This window comes from Pristiophorus japonicus, unplaced genomic scaffold, assembly GCF_044704955.1.
Source record: "Pristiophorus japonicus isolate sPriJap1 unplaced genomic scaffold, sPriJap1.hap1 HAP1_SCAFFOLD_2144, whole genome shotgun sequence".
Classification (NCBI taxonomy): Eukaryota; Metazoa; Chordata; class Chondrichthyes; family Pristiophoridae; genus Pristiophorus; species Pristiophorus japonicus.
The window spans coordinates 15860-35790 of NW_027251848.1; the positions used below are offsets into that span (position 1 = coordinate 15860).

The 19931-nt window shown below is 51.9% G+C and overlaps 3 non-coding genes across 3 annotated transcripts; all 3 read right to left on the reverse strand.

Annotated features, from left to right (window-relative positions):
- Positions 1 to 14611: 14611 nt before the first annotated feature.
- Positions 14612 to 14684, reverse strand: trnat-ugu (transfer RNA threonine (anticodon UGU)). The gene has a single exon. It is a non-coding gene; the product is annotated as a tRNA-Thr (tRNA).
- Positions 14685 to 15772: 1088 nt separating this feature from the next.
- On the reverse strand, positions 15773 to 15845 carry trnat-agu (transfer RNA threonine (anticodon AGU)). Its single transcript has one exon. It is a non-coding gene; the product is annotated as a tRNA-Thr (tRNA).
- A 2660-nt stretch (positions 15846 to 18505) lies between these two features.
- On the reverse strand, positions 18506 to 18578 carry trnat-ugu (transfer RNA threonine (anticodon UGU)). The gene has a single exon. It is a non-coding gene; the product is annotated as a tRNA-Thr (tRNA).
- Positions 18579 to 19931: the final 1353 nt, after the last annotated feature.

The following is a 19931-nucleotide window of genomic DNA, read 5'->3' on the forward strand; positions in this document are numbered from 1 at the left end:
TATCCTTTCGTAAATATGGAAACCAAAACTGCACGCAGTACTCCAGGTGTGGCCTCACCAATACCCTGTATAACTGTAGCAAGACTTCCCTGCTTTTATACTCCATCCCCTTTGCAATAAAGGCCAAGATACCATTGGCCTTCCTGATCACTTGCTGTACCTGCATACTAAGCTTTTGTGTTTCATGCACAAGTAACCCCAGGTCCCACTGTACTGCAGCACTTTGCAATCTTTCTCCGTTTAAATAATAACTTGCTCTTTGATTTTTTTCTGCCAAAGTGCATGACCTCACACTTTGCAACATTCTGCTCCATCTGACAAATGTTTGCCCACTCATTTAGCCTGTCTATGTCCTTTTGCAGATTTTTTGTGTCCTCCTCACACATTGCTTTTCCTCCCATCTTTGTATTGTCAGCAAACTTGGCTATGTTACACTCAATCCCTTCTTCCAAGTCGTTAATATAGATTGTAAATAGTTGGGGTCCCAGCACTGATCCCTGCAGCATCCAGAGAATGAACCATTTATCCCGACTCTCTGTTTTCTGTTCGTTAGCCAATCCTCAATCCATGCTAATATATTACCCCCAGCCCCCGTGAACTTTTATCTTGTGCAGTAACCTTTTGTAATAGGGAGAGGGAGAGTGCAAGGAGCGGGAGTGGGGGGCAGGGGAGAGGGAAAGCAAGAGAGAAGGGGAGAATCAGAAAGGAAAGGGAAAAGAGAGTTCCAGAAATGACAGACATTTAATTTATAATAAAAGCCCTTGTTAATTTAAATACTGAGCTAATTTTGAGAAGGCCCGAGTGCGATTTGAACTCACGACCCCTAGTTTACAAGCGCAGTGCTCTAACCCCTGAGCTATGGAGCCACCTGCTTTGGAAATAACAGGGGAAGGAGCAGGAAAGGGAGGGGAAGGGAAAAGAGAGAGTGGAAGGAGTGAGAGAGAGGGGGAAGGGGAGAGAGAGGGAGGGAGGGAAAAGAGGGGGTTAGGGGACGGGGAGAGAGAGTGTGGAGGGGGGGTAGAGAATGGGGAAGGAGTGAGAGAGTGAGGGAAGGGGAGAAAGAGAGTGGGGTGGGGAAAGAGAGGGAGGGAACCGAGAGAGAGAGAGTGTGACGAAGGAGTGGGAAGGAATGAGAGAGAGGGAAGGGACGGGGAGAGAGAGAGTAGAAGGGGAGGAGTCAGATAGGGAGGGGAAGGGGAAAGAGGGAGAGAAAGGGGAGACTGGGAGGGGGAAAGGAGAGAGAGAAGGGGGGAAGGAGTGAGAAAGGGGGAAGGAGTGAGAAAGGGAGAGAGAGAGACAATCTGAAAGGAAAGGGAAAAGAGAGTGAGAGAGAAACAGGAGGAAGAAAGATGAACAATGAATTTAAATACTGAGTTAACTTTGAGTAGGCCCAAGTGAGATTTGAATCTACAACCCCTGGTTTATTAGACCAGTGCTCTAACCCGTGAGCTATGGAGCCAGCTGTGTATATAAGGACAGGGGAAGGAGCAGGAAGGAGAGAGAGAGGGGAAGGAGTGGGAAAGAGCGGGAGGGGAAGGGGAGAGAGTGGGGAAGGAATGAGAGAGTGGGGGAAGGGGAGACAGAGAGGAAGAGAGAGGGAGCAGGGGAGAGAGAGAAGGGTGGGGAAAGAGAGGTTAAGGGGAAAGAGGAAGAAGGATAGCGAGGGGATTTGAGTACAGGGGCAGGGAGGTGTTACTACAGTTGTACAGGTCCTTGGTGAGGCCACACCTGGAGTATTGTGGACAGTTTTGGTCTCCTAACTTGAGGAAGGACATTCTTGTTATTGAGGGAGTGCAGCGAAGGTTCACCAGACTGATTCCCGGAATGGCGGGACTGACATATCAAGAAAGACTGGATCAACTGGACTTGTATTCACTGGAGTTCAGAAGAATGAGAGGGGATCTCTTAGAAACGTTTAACATTCTGACGGGTTTAGACAGGTTAGATGCAGGAAGAATGTTCCCGATGTTGGGGAAGTCCAGAACCAGGGGTCACAGTCTAAGGATAAGGGGTAAGCCATTTTGGACCGAGATGAGGAGAAACTTCTTCACCCAGAGAGTGGTGAACCTGTGGAATTCTCTACCACAGAAAGTTGTTGAGGCCAATTCACTAAATATATTCAAAAAGGAGTTAGATGAAGTCCTTACTACTCGGGGGATCAAGGGGTATGGCGAGAAAGCAGGAATGGGGTACTGAAGTTGCATGTTCAGCTATGAACTCATTGAATGAGGAAGGGGAAGAGAGAGAGAAGGCTCAAAGGGCTGACTCCTGCACCTATTTTCTATCAAGAGAGAGATTGGGGAACAATCTGAAAGGGAGAAGAGAGAGAGACAACGGCAAAAGATGGTGGACAGTGAATTTAAACACAACACTAATTTTGCATCAGGTCCAGTCTCAGAGCTGTTTCATATTTCTAATTAAAGCCCTTGTTAATTGACAGTGAATTAAATACTGAGCTAACTTTGAGTAGGCCCCAGTGAGATTTGAACTTTACAAGACCAGTGCTCTAACCCCTGAGCTATGGAGCCACCTGCTTTAAAACAGACAGGAGAAGGAAGAGGAAAGAGAGTGGAAGGGAAAAGAGAGAGTGGAAGGAGTGAGAGAGAGGGGAAGGGGAGAGAGAGAGTGGAAGGAGTGAGAGAGGGGAGGAAGGGGAAAGAGAGGGAAGGAGAGAGAGGGAGAAAGGGGAGAGAGATGGGAAGGCGAGAGAGGGAGGAGACAGTGGAATGAGAAAGGAAGTGGAGAGAGAGGGAGAATGGGGAGAATCTGAAAAGAAAGGGAAAAGTGAGAGAGAGGAGAGAGGGGAGGGAAGATAGGGGAAGGGAAGAGGGAGAGTGAAAAGGCAGAGGGGAAGGGGAGAGAGGGGGGAGGGGAGAGAGTGGGTAGGGGAGAGACGGGGAGGGGAGAGAGTGGGTAGGGGAGAGAGAGGGAGGGGAGAGAGGAGAGAGAGGGGAAGGGGAGAGAGGAGAGAGAGAGGGGAAGGGGAGAATGAGACAGGCGATGGAGAGAGAGGGGAAGGTGAAAGAGAGGGTGAAGGAGTGAGACCGAGCTGGGAAGGGGAGAGAGAGGGAGAATCTGAAAAGAAAGGGAGAAGAGAGAGAGGAGGGAGGGGAGAGGGAGAGGGTGAGAGAGGGGATGAGTCAGAGACGGGAAAGCGAGATAGTGATAAAAAGATGTAGAAGGGGAAGGGAAAGAGAGATTTGGAAGGGAAGAGAGGAGCCTGTTGTTTCAGGGTCAGTTTCATCGTTGTTTAATATTTATAATTAAAGCCCTTGTTAATTGAGAGTGAATTTTAATACTAAACTAATTTTGAGTAAACCCCAGTGAGATTTGAACATACGACCCCTGGTTTACGAGACCAGTGCTCTAACCACTGAGCTATGGAACCACCTGTGCCAGGAAAAACATGGGAAGGAGCAGGAAAGAGAGGGGAAGGGAAAAGAGAGAGTGGATGGAGTGAGAGAGAGGGGGGAAGGGGAGACAGAGGGTAATGGGAGAGAGAGAGAGGAAGGAGAGAGAGATGTGAAGGCGAGAGAGGGAGGAGACAGGGGAGAGAGAAAGGAAGTGGAGAGAGGGTAAGAATGGGAGAATCCAAAAAGAAAGGGAGAAGAGAGAGAGAGAGGAGGGAGGGGAGAGAGGGGAACCGGAGAAGGTGAGAGAGGGGAATGAGTGAGAGACAGGGAAAGCGAGATAGCGGGAAAGGGGTAAAAAGATGTAGAACAGGGCATGATGGGGAAGGGAGAGAAAGACGAGAGCCTGTTGTTCCAGGGTCGGTCTCAGAGCTGTTTAATATTTATAATTAAAGACCTTGTTAATTGACGGTGAAATTAAATACAGAGCTAATTTTGAGCAAGCCCCAGTGAGACTTAAACTCACAACTCCTGGTTGACAAGACCAGTGCTTTAACCCCTGAGCTATGGAGCCAAGTGTGCTGGGAAAGACAGGGAAAGGAGCAGGAAAGAGAGGGGAAGGGAAAGAGAGGGTGGAAGGAGTGAGAGAGAGGGGGAAGGGGAGAGAGAGGAGGAAGGGGAGAGAGATGGGAAGGGGAGAGAGAGGGAGGGGAGAGAGATGGGAAGACGAGAGAGGGAGGAGACAGGGGAGAGAGAAAGGAAGGGGAGAGAGAGGGAGAATGGGGAGAATCTGAAAAGAAAGGGAAAAGAAAGAGAGAGGAGAGAGGGGAGGGAAGATAGGGGAAGGGAAGAGGGAGAGTGAAAAGGCAGAAGGGGCAGGGGAGCGAGTGGGTAGGGGAGGGAGGGGGAGGGGGAGAGAGGGAAGATAGAGGAGGAAGGAGATAGAGGGGAACGAGTGGGGAGAGAATGAAAGTAGAGAGGGGAGGAGAGAGAGGGGAAGGAGAGACAGGGGAAGGGGAAAGAGAGGGTGAAGGAGTGAGACCGAGCGGGGAAGGGGAGAGAGAGGGAGAATCTGAAAAGAAAGGGAGAAGAGAGAGAGAGAGGAGGGAGGAGGGAGGGGAGAGAGGGAGAGGGTGAGAGGGTGAGAGGGGGGAATGAGTGAGAGACGGGGAAAGCGAGATAGCGGGAAAGGGAGAGAGGGGTAAAAAGATGTAGAACGGGTCGTGATGGGGAAGGCAAAGAGAGATTTGGAAGGGGAGAGAGAGTCTTTTATTCCAGGGTCCGTCTTGGGGATGTTTAATATTTATAATTAAAGCCCTTGTTAATTGACAGTGAATTTAAATACTGAGCTAATTTTAAACAGGCCCCAGTAAGATTTGAATTCACAACCCCTACTTTACAACACCAATGCCCTAACCCCTGAGCTATGGAGCCAAATAACAATACTGGAAGGAGCAGGAAAGAGAGAGTGGAAGGAGTGAGAGAGAGAGGGGAAGGGGAGAGGGGGAAGGGGAGAGAGAGAGAGAGGGAAGGGGAGAGAGATTGGAAGGAGTGAGAGAGAGGGGAAGGGGAGAGAGAGAGGGAAGGGGAGAGAGAGAGGGGAATGGGAGACATGGAGGAAGAGAGTGCAAGAGAGGGAGAGAGAGGAGGGAAGGAGTGAGAGGGGAATGGGAGAATGAGACAGGGGAAGGAGAGAGAGGGGAAGGGGAAAGTGAGGGTGAAGGAGTGAGACCGAGCGGGGAAAAAGGGAGAGAGAGTGAAGCCTGTTGTTCCAGGGTCGGTCTTGGGGCTGTTTAATATTCATAATTAAACCCCTTGTTAATTGACAGTGAATTTAAACACTGAGCTAATTTTAAATAGACCCATGGTTTACTAGACCAGTGCTCTAACCCCTGAACTATGGAGCCACCTGCGCTGGGAAAAACAGGGGCAGGAGCAGGAAAGAGAGGGGAAAGGGAAAAGAGAGAGTGGAAGGAGTGAGAGAGAGGGGGAGGGGGGAGAGAGGGAGGGGAAGGGGAGAGAGAGAGGGAGGGGAGGGGAAGGGGAGAGAGGGGGCAGAATTGACAGAGAGGGGGAAGCGGAGAGAGAGGGAAGGAGTGAGAGAGAGGAAGGGGGGAGAGATGGGAAGGCGAGAGAGGGAGGAGACAGGGGAGAGAGAAAGGAAGGGGAGAGAGAGGGAGAATGGGGAAAATCTGAAAAGAAAGGGAAAAGTGAGAGAGAGGAGAGAGGGGAGGGAAGATAGGGGAAGGGGAGAGGGAGAGTGAAAATGGAGAGGGTGCAGGGGAGAGTGTGGGTAGGGAGAAAGGGGGAGGGGAGAGAGAGGGAAGATAGAGGAGGAAGGAGAGAGAGGGGAAGGAGTGAGAGAATGAAAGTAGAGAGGGAAGGGGAGAGAGGAGAGAGAGGGGAAAGGGAGAATGAGACAGGAGAAGGGGAGAGAGGAGAAGGGAAGAATGAGACAGGGGAAGGAGAGAGGGGATGGAAAGAGAGGGTGAAGGAGTGAGTTCGAGTGGGGAAAAAGGGAGAGAGAGTGTAAGAGAGACGAGAACCTGTTGTTCCAGGGTCAGTCTCAGATCTGTTTAATATTTATAATTAAGCCCCTTGTTAATTGACGGTGAATTTAAATATTGAGCTAATTTTGAGTAGGCCCAAGTGAGATTTGAACTCACGACTCCTGGTTGACAAGACCAGTGTTCTCACCCCTGAAATATGGAGCCACCAGCTCTGGAAATGACAGGGGAAGGAACAGGAAAGAGAGGGGAAGGGAAAAGAGAGAGTGGAAGGAGTGAGAGAGAGGGGAAGTGGAGAGAGAGGGAGGGGAAGGGGAGAGAGGGGAAGGAGGGAGAGAGGGGAAGGAGTGAGAGAGAGGAGAAGGGGAAAGAGAGGGAGGGGAAGGGGAGAGAGAGAGGGAAGTGGAGACTGGGAGAAAGAGAGAGGGGCAGGGGAGAGAGCGAGGGAAGGGGAAAGAGAGGTTAAGGGAAGAGAGGGGGAAGGATTGCGAAAGAGAGGGGAAGGGGAGAAGGCGGAAGGGGAGATAGATGGGAAGGAGTGAAAGAGGGGTAAAGGGAGAGAAAGGAGAAGGGGAGAGAGGGGGGAAGGAAGGGGAGAGAGGGGGGAAGGAGTGAGAGAGAGGGGGAAAGGGAGACAGGGAGAGGAAGGGGAGAGAGAGAGGCGGGGAGAATGTAGAAGTGGCGGAGTGAGGGGAAGGAGTAGGAAAGAGGGAAGAGAGAGGGGAAGGGGAAAGAGGGGGTGAGGGAGAAGGGGAGAATCTCAAAGGAAAGGGAAAGGAGAGAGAGACAGGAGGGCACCTCCTCTGGGAAAGACAGGGGAAGGAGCTGGGGAGAGAGAGAGGGGAAGGGAGGGAGAGAGGGAAAGGGGTGAGAGAGGGAGTGGAAGGGGAGAAAGAGGGAAGGAGAGAGAGAGGCAGGAGAGAGAGAGAAGGGGAGACAGAGGCAGGGAAGGGAAAGAGAGGGAACGGATGGGGAGAGTGAGTGGAAGGAGGGGAAGGAGTGAGAGAAGAGCGAGGGAGAAGGATCGAGAGTGAGGGGGAAGGAAAGAGGGTGGGGTGAGGGAGGGGGAAGGTGAGAGAGGGGAATGAGTGAGAGACGGGGAAAATATGATAGAGAGAGAAAGAGAAAAAGATGCAGAATATGGAAGGGAGGGAAAGAGTGCAAGAGAAATGAGCCTGTTGATCTCGGGTCAGTCACAGAGCTGTTTAATATTTATAATTAAACACCTTGTTAACTAACAGCAAATTTAAATACAGAGCTAATTTTGTATAAGCCCTCGTGAAATCTGAACCCATGACCCCGGGTTTACAAGACCAGTGCTCTCACCCCTGAGCTATGGAGCCACCTGCCCTGGGAAAGACAGGGGAAGGAGCAGGAAAGAGAGGGGAAGGGAAAAGAGAGAGTAGAATGGGAGAGAGAGGGGGAAGGAGAGAGAGAGCCGGGGGAAGAGGAGAGAGGGGGGAAGGGGAGAGAGGGGGGGAAGGGGAGGGTGAGGGGGAAGGGGAGATAGTGGGGAAGGGGAGAGAGAGGGGGAAGGGGTGAGAGTAGGGAAGGAGAGAGAGGGGATGGGGAGTGAGAGAGGGAAATGGGAGAGAGAGAGTGGAAGGGAAGAGAGAGAGGGGGAGGGGAGGAAGGGGAGAGTGAGGGGGTAGGGGAGAGAGTGGGGAAGGGGAGAGAGTGGGGAAGGGGAGAGAGAGGGGGGAAGGGGAGAGAGAGGGGGGAAGGGGAGAGTGAGGGGGAAGGAGAGAGAGTGGGGAAGGGGAGAGAGAGGCGAAGGAGAGAGAGAGAGGGGAAGAGTAGAGGGAGGGGAGAGAGGGAAAGGAGAGAGAGAGGGGAAGGGGACAGTGAGGGGAGGAAATGGGTAGAGGAGAGAGAAGGAATGGGTGAGAGAGAGGGGAAGATGTGAGAGAGAGGGGGAAGGTGAAAGAGAGGGAGGGAAAGGGGAGAGAGAGGGGAATGAGTGAGAGATGGGGAAAGCAAGATAGTGGGAATGGGAGAGAGGAGTAAAAAGATGTAGAACGGGTCATGGTGGGGAAGGGAGAGAGAGAGTGTAAGAGAGATGAGAAGAGGAGAGGGGGAAGGGTGTGAGGGGAGCCTGTTGTTCCAGGGTTGGTCTCGGAGCTGTTTAATATTTATAATTAAACCCCTTGTTAATTGACGGTGAATTAACTGCTGAGCTAATTTTAAATAGGCCCCAGTGAGATTTACTCGACCAGTGCTCTAACCCCTGAGCTATGGAGCCAAGTGCACTGGCAAAGACAGGGGAAGGAGCAGGAAAGAGAGGGGAAGGGAAAAGAGAGAGTAGAATGGGAGAGAGAGAGGGGAAGGGGAGAGAGTGGGGTAAAAAGATGTAGAACGGGTCGTAATGTGATGGAAAGAGAGAGCAGCAGAGAGGAGAAAGAGTGGTGAAGGGGAGAGAGGGAGAGACAGGCGCGTGAGAGAAATGGGAAGTGGGAGTGAGAGAAAGTGTGAGAAGGGACGGGGAGAGAGAGAGAGGGGAAGGAGTGAAATAGATCAGAGAAGGGGAGAGAGAGAGGTAAACAAACGAGTGAGAGGTTAGGGGAAAGGGAAAGTGAGAGAGAGGGGAAGGGGGAGAATCTGAAAAGTGGGAAAGAATAGGGAGGAGGGAGAGACTGGTATTTAAATACTAAACTAAGTTTGAGGAGGTCCCAGTGAGATTTGAACTCACGACTCCTGGTTTACAAGACCAGTGTTCTAACACCTGAGGTATGGAGCCACCTGTTTTTGAAAAGAGAGAGAGGGAGGGGAAAGAGAAGTTAAGGGGAGAGAGGGAAGGAGTGAGAAAGAGTGGGGAAGTCGAGAGTGGAAGGGGAAAGAGAGAGGGAACGTGGAGAAAGGGGAAGGGGAGAGAGGGAGGGAAAGTGGAGAAAGGGGAAGGAGTGAGAGAGAGAGGGAAGTGGAGACTGGGAGAAAGAGAGGGGCAGGGGAGAGAGCGAGGGAAGGGGAAACAGAGTTTAAGGGAAGAGAGGGGGAAGGAGTGCGAAAGAGCGGGGAAGGGGAGAGAGCGGAAGGGGAGAGAGATGGGAAGGAGTGAAAGAGGGGTAAAGGGAGAGAAAGGAGAAGGGGAGAGAGGGGGGAAGGAGTGAGAGAGAGGGGGAAGGGGAGAGAGGGGTGAAGGAGTGAGAGAGAGGGGGAAGGGGAGAGAGGGGGAAGGAGTGAGAGAGAGTGGGAAGGGGAGAGATGGGGGAAGGAGTGAGAGAGAGGGGAAAGCGGAGAGAGGGGGAAGGAGTGAGAGAGAGTGGGAAGGGGAGAGAGGGGGGAAGGAGTGAGAGAGAGGGGGAATGGAGACAGGGAGAGAGAGGCGGAGAGAATGTCGAAGGGGGAAGAGAGGGGAAGGAGTAGGAAAGAGGGAAGAGAGAGGGGAAGGTGAAAGAGAGGGAGGGGAAGAAGAGAGAGAAGGGGAGGATCTCAAAGGAAAGGGAAAGGAGAGAGAGACAGGAGGGCACCTGCTCTGGGAAAGACAGGGGAAGGAGCTGGGGTTGGAGAGAGTGGAAGGGAGGGAGAGAGGGAAAGGAGTGATAGAGAGAAGGAGAGAGAGAAAGGCAGGAGAGAGAGAGAAGGGGAGACAGAGGGAGGGAAGGGAAAGAAGGTGGGGTGATGGAGGGGGAAGGGGAGAGAGGGGAATGAGTGAGAGACGGGGAAAAGGAGATAGCGAGAGAGTGAGAAAAAGATGTAGAATGGGGAAGGGTGAGAGAGATTTGGAAGGGGAGAGAGAGTGCAAGAGAAATTAGCCTGTTTATCCAGGACCAGTCTCAGAGCTGTTTAATATTTATAATTAAAGACCTTGCTAACTCACAGCAAATTCAAATAACTCTGAGCAGACCCCAGTGAGATTTGAACCCACGACCCGAGGTTTACTAGACCAGTGCTCTAACCCCTGAGCTATGAAGCTACCTGCTATGGAAAAGACAGGGGAAGGAACAGGAAAGAGAGGGGAAGGGAAAAGATAGAGTGGAAGGAGTGAGAGAGAGGGGGAAGGGGAGAGAGAGGAAGGGGAGAGAGGGGGCAGAAGTGACAGAGAGGGGGAAGGGGAGAGAGAGGGAAGGAGTGAGAGAGAGGAAGGGGGAGAGATGGGAAGGCGAGAGAGGGAGGAGACAGGGGAGAGAGAAAGGAAGGGGAGAGAGAGGGAGAATGGGGAGAATCTGAAAAGAAAGGGAAAAGTGAGAGAGAGGAGAGAGGGGAGGGAAGATAGGGGAAGGGGAGAGGGAGAGTAAAAAGGGAGTGGGGGCAAGGGAGAGTGTGGGTAGGGGAGAGAGGGGGAGGGGGGAGAGAGAGGGAAGATAGAGGAGGAAGGAGAGAGAGGGGAAGGAGTGAGAGAATGAAAGTAGAGAGGGAAGGGGAGAGAGGAGAGAGAGGGGAAGGGGAGAATGAGACAGGGGAAGGAGAGAGAGGAGAAGGGGAGAATGAGATAGGGGAAGGAGAGAGAGGGGATGGAGAGAATGAGACAGGGGAAGGAGAGAGAGGGGAAGGAGAAAGAGAGGGTGAAGGAGTGAGTTCGAGTGGGGAAAAAGGGAGAGAGTGTGTAAGAGAGAAGAGAAGAGGAGAGGGGGAAGGGTGTGAGGGGAGCCTGTTGTTCCAGGGTCGGTCTCAGAGATGTTAAACATCCAGAGAGAGAAGGGGAGAGAAAGGGGGAAGGAAAGAGGTGAGGAAGGGGAGAAAGAGTGGGGAAAGGGGAGAGACGGGAAAGGAGTGAGAGAGAGGTGCAGGAGCGAGATATAGTGGGTAACGAGTGTGTAAGAGTGGGAAGGGGAAAGAGAGCGAGGGGGAGGAGAAAGGGAAGGGGAGAGAGTGAGGGGAGAGAGGGGGAAGGGAGATGAGAGGGGGAAGGGAGAAGAGAGGGGGAAGGGAGAAGAGAGGGGGAAGGGAGAAGAGAGGGGGAAGCAGAGTGAGAAATGGGGAAAGCGAGATAGTTGGAAAGGGAGAGAGGGGTACAAATTCTCATGATGGGGAGGGCAGAGAGAGACGAAAGGGTCCGAGGAAGGCCTGTTGTTCCTCAGTCAGTCTCAGAGATATTAAACATTTATAATTAAAAACCTTGATAATTGACAGCAAACTTAAATATTAAGTTCATTTTGAGTCAGTCCCAGTAAGATTTGAACCCACGACCCCTGATTTACAAGATCACTGCTCTAACCCCTGAGCTATGGAGCCACCTGTAACCCCGGCTCCTGTTTACATCTTACTATTGTTAACAAGGAGATGGGGCCCGAATAATCATTCTCGGTGATTCTTCCCTGAACATTGACAGAATCTTACAGCACACAAGGAGGGCCATTCGGCCCATCGTGTCTGTGTCGGCAGTGTGAAAGAGATTATTCCCACTGCGCCCCACCCCCCATCCCTGCCCTCCCCGCTCCACCCCCGCTCTACCCCTCCTCCCTGCTCCCCGCCCTTCCCCCGGCGTTTAGCAGCTTTGAAAGTGGATAAGTCTCAGGCACGGATGAAATGTATCCCAGGCTGTTGAGTGAAGCAAAGGAGGAAATAGCAGAGGCTCTGACCATCATTTTCCAATCCTCTCTGGCTTCAAGTGTGGTACCAGAGGACTGGAGGACTGCGAAGGTGGTACCTTTGTTTAAGAAGGGAGAAAGGGATAGACCGAGTAATGACAGACCAGTCAGCCTAACCTCCGTGGTGGGAAAATTATTGGAAAAATTCCTGAAGGACAGGATAAATCTACATTTAGAAAGACATGGGTTAATCAGGGACAGTCAGCACGGATTTGTTAAGGGAAGTTCCTATCTGACTAACGATTGAATTTTTCGAGAGGGTAACCAGGAGGGTCGATGAGGGCAGTGTGTACGATGTAGTGTATATGGAGTTTAGCAAAGCTTTCGATAAGGTCCCACACGGCAGACTGGTCACAAAAGTAAAAGCCCCTGGAATCCAGGGCATAGTGGCAAGTTGGAGCCAAAATTGTCTCCGAGGCAGGAAGCAAAGTGTAATGGTTGATGGGTATTTTTGTGACTGGAAGGATGTTTCCAGTGGGGTTCCGCAGGACTCAGTGCTGGGTCCCTTGCTTTTTGTGTTATACATCAATGATCTAGACTTGAATATAGGGGGTATGATTAAGAAGTTTGCAGATGATACAAAAATATGCCATGTGGTTGATAATGAAGAAGAAAGCTGTGGCCTGCAGGAAGATATCGATGAACTGGTCAGGTGGGCAGAACAGTGGCAAATGGAATTTAATCCAGAGAGGTGTGAGGTCATGCATTTGGGGAGGTCTTACAAGGCAAGGGAATAGACATTAAATGGTAGGACACTGAGAAGTGTAGAGGAACAGAGGGATCTTGGAGTGCAGGTCCACAGATCCCTGAAGGTAGCAGGCCAGGTAGATAAGGTGGTTAAGAAGGCATACGGAATACTTGCCTTTATTAGTCGAGGCATAGAATACAAGAGCAGGGAGGTTATGCTTGAACTGTACACAACACTGGTTAGGCCACAGCTAGAGTATTGCGTGCAGTTCTGGTCACCACATTACAGGAAGGATGTGATTGCACTGGAGAGGGTGCAGAGGAGATTTACCAGGATGTTGCCGGGACTGGAAAATTTTAGCTATGAGGAAAGATTGGATAGGCTGCGGTTGTTTTCCTTGGAACAGAGGAGGCTGAGGGGAGATTTAATTGAGGTGTATAAAATTATGAGAGGCCTGGATAGAGTGGAGAGGAAGGGTCTATTTCCTCTTCGCAGAGGGGTCAATAACCAGGGGGCACAGATTTAAAGTAATTGTGTTTGAAGAATGAGGAGTGGTCAGTGAAACGCTCAGATTGTGTCTCATCCCTCAGACTCCTGCCTCCGTCTCTTCAATATTCGCTTCTCAATATCGATATATCGGGTCTTTCACGCAGTAAAACATCCCTCGGCTACTCAGTCACAATCTGTCCCAATCTCTCTGCCTCTCTGTCTCTCTGTCTCTCACTCTCACTCTATCACATGTTCTGCCTTTGTGTCTCTCTTACTATCTCTCACTTTCTCTCTGTCTCTCGCGGGGGAAACGGAGAGAGGGAAGGTGAGAGAGCGAAGGGGAGAGAGGGGGAAGGGGTCAGATGGAATTGAAAAGAGAGGGAGAGGGAGGAGGCAGTGGAGTGAGAAGGGAATAGAGAGAAGGAAGGGGAGAGAGAGGGGAACGAGTGAGAGAGGGAAGGGGAGAGAAAGCGGGAAGGAAAGAGGGGAGGAAGGGGAGAAAGAGTGGGGAAAGGGGAGAGAGTGTGGAAGGAGTGAGAGAGGGGTGTAGGAGTGAGATATAGAGGGTAACGAGTGTGTAAGAGTGGGAAGGGGAGAGAGAGCGAGGGGGAGGAGAAAGCGAAAGGGGAGAGAGTGAGGGGAGAGAGGGGGAAGGGAGATGAGAGGGGGAAGGGAGAAGAGAGGGGGAAGCAGAGTGAGAAACGGGGAAAGCGAGATAGTTGGAAAGGGAGAGAGGGGTAAAAATTCTCATGATGGGGAGGGCAGAGAGAGACGAAAGGGTACTAGGAAGGCCTGTTGTTCCTCAGTCAGTCTCGTTGTTCCTCAGTCAGTCTCAGAGATATTAAACATTTATAATTAAAAACCTTGATAATTGACAGCAAACTTAAATATTAAGTTCATTTTGAGTCAATCCCAGTAAGATTTGAACCCACGACCCCTGGTTTACAAGACCAATGCTCTAACCCCTGAGCTATGGAGCCACCTGTAACCCCGGCTCCTGTTTACATCTTACTATTGTTAACAAGGAGGTGGGGCCTGAATAATCATTCTCGGTGATTCATCCCTGAACATTGACAGAATCTTCCAGCACACAAGGAGGGCCATTCGGCCCATCGTGTCGGTGTCGGCTGTGTGAAAGAGATTATTCCCACTCCGCCCCACCCCCCACCCCTGCCCTCCCCGCTCCACCCCCGCTCTACCCCTCCTCCCTGCTCCCCGCCCTTCCCCCGGCGTTTAGCAGCTTTGAAAGTGGATAAGTCTCAGGCCCGGATGAAATGTATCCCAGGCTGTTGAGTGAAGCAAAAGAGGAAATAGCAGAGGCTCTGACCATCATTTTCCAATCCTCTCTGGCTTCAAGTGTGGTACCAGAGGACTGGAGGACTGCGAAGGTAGTGCCTTTATTTAAGCAGGGAGAAAGGGATAGACCGAGTAATGACAGACCAGTCAGCCTAACCTCCGTGGTGGGAAAATTATTGGAAAAATTCCTGAAGAACAGGATAAATCTACATTTAGAAAGACACAGGTTAATCAGGGACAGTCAGCACGGATTTGTTAAGGGAATTTCCTGTCTGACTAACGATTGAATTTTTCGAGGAGGTAACCAGGAGGGTCGATGAGGGCAGTGTGTACGATGTAGTGTATATGGAGTTTAGCAAAGCTTTCGATAAGGTCCCACATGGCAGACTGGTCACGAAAGTAAAAGCCCATGGGATCCAGGGCAAAGTGGCAAGTTGGAGCCAAAATTGTCTCAGAGTCAGAAAGCAAAGGGTAATGGTTGACGGGTGTTTTTGTGACCCCGTGAACTTTTATCTCGTGCAGTAACCTTTTATGATGGGGAGAGAGAGAGTGGAAGGGCGGGGGCGGGGCGGGGGGGCCGAGAGAGAAAGAGCGCTGAACGGGAGAGTGAGAGAGAGAAAGGGAGAAGGGTAGAGAGAGAGAAGGGGAGAATCAGAAAGGAAAGGAAAAAATGAGAGAGAGGAGATGGAAAGTGAAAAGGCAGAGGCGGGAGAAATGGGAGTCACATATTTAAATACAAAACTAATTTTGAGAAGGCCCCAGTGAGATTTGAACCTACGACCCCTGGTTTACAAGACCAGTGCTCTAACCCCTGAGCTATGGAGCCACCTGCTTTGGAAAAGACAGGGGAAGGAGCAGGAAAGAGAGAGGAAGGGAAAAGAGAGAGTGGAAGGAGTGAGAGAGAGGGGAAGTGGAGAGAGAGGGAGAAGGGGAAAGAGAGAGAGGGGAAGGGGAGAGAGGGGAAGGAGTGAGAGAAAGAAAAGTGGAGACTGGGAGAAAAAGAGAGGGGCAGGGGAGAGAGCGAGGGAAGGGGAAAGAGAGATTAAGGGAAGAGAGGGGGAAGGATTGCGAAAGAGCGGGGAAGGGGAGAGAGTGGAAGGGGAGATAGATGGGAAGGAGTGAAAGAGGGGTAAAGGGAGAGAAAGGAGAAGGGGAGAGAGGGGGGAAGGAGTGAGAGAGAGGGGGAAGGGGAGAGAGGGGGGAAGGAGTGAGAGAGAGGAGGAAAGGGAGATAGGGAGAGGAAGGGGAGAGAGAGAGGCGGGGAGAATGTAGAAAGGCGGAGAGAGGGGAAGGAGTCGGAAATAGGAAAGAGGGATGAGAGAGGGGAAGGGGAAAGTGAGGGAGGGGAAGAAGAGGGAGAAGGGGAGAATCTCTAAGGAAAGGGAAAGGAGAGAAAGACAGGAGGGCACCTGCTCTGGGAAAGAAAGGGGAAGGATCTGGGGAGAGAGAGAGGGGAAGGGAGGGAGAGAGGGAAAGGAGTGAGATAGGGAAGGAGAGAGAGAGTGGAAGGGGAGAGAGAGGGAAGGAGAGAGAGAGAGAGGCAGGAGAGAGAGAGAAGGGGAGAAGAGGCAGGGAAGGGAAAGAGAGGGAACGGATGGGGAGAGTGAGTGGAAGGAGGGGAAGGAGTGAGAGAAGAGCGAGGGAGAAGGATCGAGAGTGAGGGGGAAGGAAAGAGGGTGTGGTGAGGGAGGGGGAAGGGGAGAGAGGGGAATGAGTGAGAGATGGGGAAAATGAGATAGAGAGAGAGGGAGAAAAAGATGTAGAATGGGGAAGGGAGAGAGAGATTTGGAAGGGAAGAGTCAGTGTCAGAGAAATGAGCCTGTTGATCCAGGATCGATCACAGAGCTGTTTAATATTTATAATTAAAGAAGTTATTAACTAACAGCAAATTTAAATACTGAACTAATTTTGAGAAGGCCCCAGTGAGATTTGAACCCACGACCCCTGATTTACTAGACCAGTGCTCTAACCCCTGAGCTATGGAGCCACCTACACTGCTAAAGACAGGGGAAGGAGCAGGAAAGTGAGGGGAAGGGAAAAGAGAGAGTGGAAGGAGTGAGAGAGAGGGGGAAGGGGAAAGAGAGAGGGGAAGGGGAGAGAGATGGGAAGGCGAGAGAGGGAGGAGACAGGGGAGATAGAAAGGAAGGGGAGAGAGAGGGAGAATGGGGAAAATTGGAAAGAAAGGGGAAAGTGAGAGAGAGGAGAGAGGGGAGGGAAGATAGGGGAAGGGGAGAGGGCGAGTGAAAAGGGAGAGGGGGCAGGGGAGAGTGTGGTTAGGGGCGAGAGAGGGAGGGAAGAGAGAGGGAAGATATAGGAGGAAGGAGAGAGAGGGGAAGGGGTGGGGAGAGAATGAAAGTAGAGAGGGGAAGGGGAGAGAGGGGAAGGAGAGAATGAGACAGGGGAAGGAGAGAGAGTGGACGGGGAAAGAGAAGGTGAAGGAGTGAGACCGAGCGGGGAAGGGGAGAGAGAGGGAGAATCTGAAAAGAAAGGGAGAAGAGAGAGAGAGAGGGGAAGGAGAGAGAGGGAGGGAAGGAGTGAGAGAATTAAAGTAGAGAGGGAAGGGGAGAGACGAGGAAGGAGAGAGGAGGAAGGGGAAAGAGAGGGTGAAGGAGTGAGACTGAGTGAGGAAGGGGAGAGAGGGGGAGAATCTGAAAAGAAAGGGAGAAGAGAGAGAGAGAGGGGAAGGAGAGAGAGGGGAAGGAGTGAGAGAATGAAAGTAGAGAGGGAAGGGGAGAGAGGAGGAAGGAGAGAGAGGGGAAGGGGAAAGAGAGGGAGAATCTGAAAAGAAACGGAGAAGAGAGAGAGAGAGAGGAGGGAGGGGAGAGAGGGGAAGGGGAGAAGGTGAGAGAGGAGAATGAGTGAGAGATGGTGAAAACGAGATAGCGGGAAAGGGAGAGAGGTGTAAAAAGATGTAGAACGGGTCGTGATGGAGAAGGGAGAGAGAGTGTAAAAGAGACAAGAAGAGAAGAGGGGGAAGGGTGTGAGGGGAGCCTGTTGTTCCAGGGTCAGTCTCGGTGCTGTTTAATGTTTATAATTAAACCCCTTGTTAATTGACGGTGAATTTAAATACTGAGCTCATTTTGAGTAGGCCCCAGTGAGATTTAAACTCACGACTCCTGGTTTACATTACCAGTGCTCCAATCCCTGAAACATAGAAACAGAGAAAATAGGTACAGGAGTCGGCCATTCGGCCCTTCGATCCTGCACCCTCATTCAATAAGATCATGGCTGATCATTCACCTCAGTACCCCTTTCCTGCTTTCTCTCCATACCCCTTGATCCCTTTAACCGTAAGGGCCATATCTAACTCCCTCTTGAATATACCCAATGAACTGGCATCAACAACTCTCTGCGGCAGGGAATTCCACAGGTTAACAACTCTCTGAGTGAAGAAGTTTCTCCTCATCTCGGTCCTAAATGGCCTACCCCTTATCGTTAGACTGTGTCCCCTGGTTCTGAACTTCCCCAACATCGGGAACATTTTTCCTGCATCTAACCTGTCCTGTCCCATCAGAATTTCCTTCGTTTCTATGAGATCCCCTCTCATCCTTCTAAATTCCAGTGAATAAAGGCCCAGTTGATCCAGTCTCTCCTCATATGTCAGTCCAGCCATGCCAGGAATCAGTCTGGTGAACCTTCACTGCACTCCCTCAATTGCAAGAACGTCCTTCCTTAGATTAGGAGACCAAAACTGAGCTATGGAGACACCTGCTCTGGGAAAGATAGGGAAAGGAAAAGAGAGTGGAAGGGAAAAGAGAGAGTGGAAGGGGAGAGAGAGGCAAAGGGAATGGGAGGGAAGGGAAAGGAGTTAGAGAGAGGGTGGGGAATGGGAGAGAGAGGGGAAGGGGAGAGAGTGGGGAAGGGGAGAGATCGGGGAAGGGGAGAGAGAGGGGAACGGGAGAGAGAGGGGAACGAGAGAGAGAGGGGAAGGGGAGAGAGAGGGGATGGGATAAAAAGATGTAGAACGGTCGTAATGCGATGGAAAGAGAGAGCGGAAAGAGTGGTTAAGGGAAGAGAGGGGGAAGGAGTGAGAAAGAGTGGGGAAGGGGAGAGAGCAGAAGGGGAATGAGAGAGGGGAAGCAGAGAGATGGTAAGGGGAAGGGGAGAGAGGAGAAGGAGTAAGAGAGTGGGGGAAGGGGAGACAGGGAGGGGAAGGGGAGAGTGAGAGGGAAGCGGAAAGAGAGAGGGAAAGGAGAGAGAGAGAGGAAGGATTGTGAGAGACGGAAGGAGAGAGAGGGGGAAGGGGAGAGGGTGAGGCGAGGGAGGGGGAAGGATGAAGAGGGGAATGAGTGGGAGACGGGGAAAGCGAGACAGTGGGAAAGGCAGAGAGGGGTAAAAAGATGTAGCACGGGTCGTGATGGGGAAGGGAGAGAGAGATTTGGAAGGGGAGAGAGAGTGTAAAAGAGATGAGAAGAGGAGAGGGGCATCTGTTGTTCCAGGGTCGGTCTCCAAAGCGGGAAAGAGTAAAAAGAGACAGAATATGCAGTGATGGGGAAACCAGGGAGAGAGGGAGAAAGGGAAAGGACGGGTAAGGAGAACATGAGAGACTTTTGTTCCAGGTCTGATCTTGGAGCTGTTTAATATTTATAATTAAACACCTTGTTAATTGACGTAAACTTAAATTTAAATACTGAGCTAGCTTTGATTCGGCCCCAGTGAGATTTGAACTCACGACCCCTGGTTTACAAGACCAGTGCTCTAACCCCTGAGCTATGGAGCCACCTGCTCTGGAAAATGCAGGGGAAGGAGCAGGAAAGAGAGAGGAAGGGAAAAGAGAGCGTGGAAGGAGTGAGAGAGAGGGGAAGAGGAGAGAGAGGGGGAAGGGGAGAGAGTGGGTGAAGTTGTGAGAGCGCGGTGAATGGGAGAGAGGGGGAAGGGAGAGAGTGGTTGGGGTGAGAGAGAGGGTAACGAGTGTTTAAGAGCGGGAAGGGGAGAGGGAGGGGAAGGGGAGAGCGGGGGAAGGGGAGAGAGGGGGAGGGGAGAGAGGGGGAAGAGGAGAGAGGGGAAGGGGAGAGAGAGTGGGGGAGGAGGAGAGAAAGGGGGAGAGTGGGGAGAGAGTGGGGAGGGAGAGAAAAAGAGTTAGAGGGGGGAATGGGTCAGAGGGGAGGGGGAGAGTCTGATGGGAAATGGGAGAGCAAGAGCGAGGGAAGGAGAGAAACGGAGAAGGGTGAGGGGCGAGAAGAGTGGAGCCAGGGGAGGGGAAGGAGAGAGGGGGGAGAAAATGGGTCGAGGAGAGAGAGGGAATGGGTGAGAGAGAGGAAGATGTGAAAGAGAGGGGAAAGGGAAAGAGAGGGAGGAAAACGGGAGAGAGTGGGGAAGGGGAGAGAGTGGGGAAGGGGAGAGAGAGGGGAAGGGGAGAGAGTGGGGAAGGGGAGAGAGTGGGGAAGGGGAGAGAGTGGGGAAGGGGAGAGAGTGGGGAAGGGGAGAGAGAGGGGAACGGGGGAGAGAGGGGAAGTGGAGAGAGAGGGGAAGGGGAGAGAGAGAGTGGAAGGAGTGAGAGAGAGGGGAAAGGGAGAGAGAGGGGAAGGGGAGAGAGAGGGGAACGGGAGAGAGTGGGGAAGGGAGAGAGAGGGGAACGGGAAAGAGAGGGGAACGGGGGAGAGTGGGGAACGAGAGAGAGAGGGGAACGGGAGAGAGAGGGGAACGGGAGAGAGAGAGTGGAAGGAGTGAGAGAGAGGGAAGGGGAGAGAGAGGAAGGGGAAGGGGAGAGAGAGAAGGGAAGGGGGAAAGCGAGGGAGGGGAATGGGGTAAAAAGATGTAGAACGTAATGCGATGGAAAGAGAGAGCAGCAGAGAGGGGAAAGAGGGAGAAGGAGTGAGAGAGAGGCAGGCTTGTGAGAGAAATGGGAAGTGGGAGTGAGAGAAAGGGTGGAAGGGGCGGGGAGAGAGAGAGGGGAAGGAGTGAAATAGATCGGAGAAGGGGAGAGAGAGAGGCAAACATGCAAGTGAGAGGTGAGGGGAAAGGGAAAGTGAGAGGGAGGGGTCGGGGGAGAATCTGAAAAGTGGGAAAGAATAGGGAGGAGGGAGAGACTGGTATTTAAAAAGTGGACTAATTTTGAGTAGGCCCCAGTGAG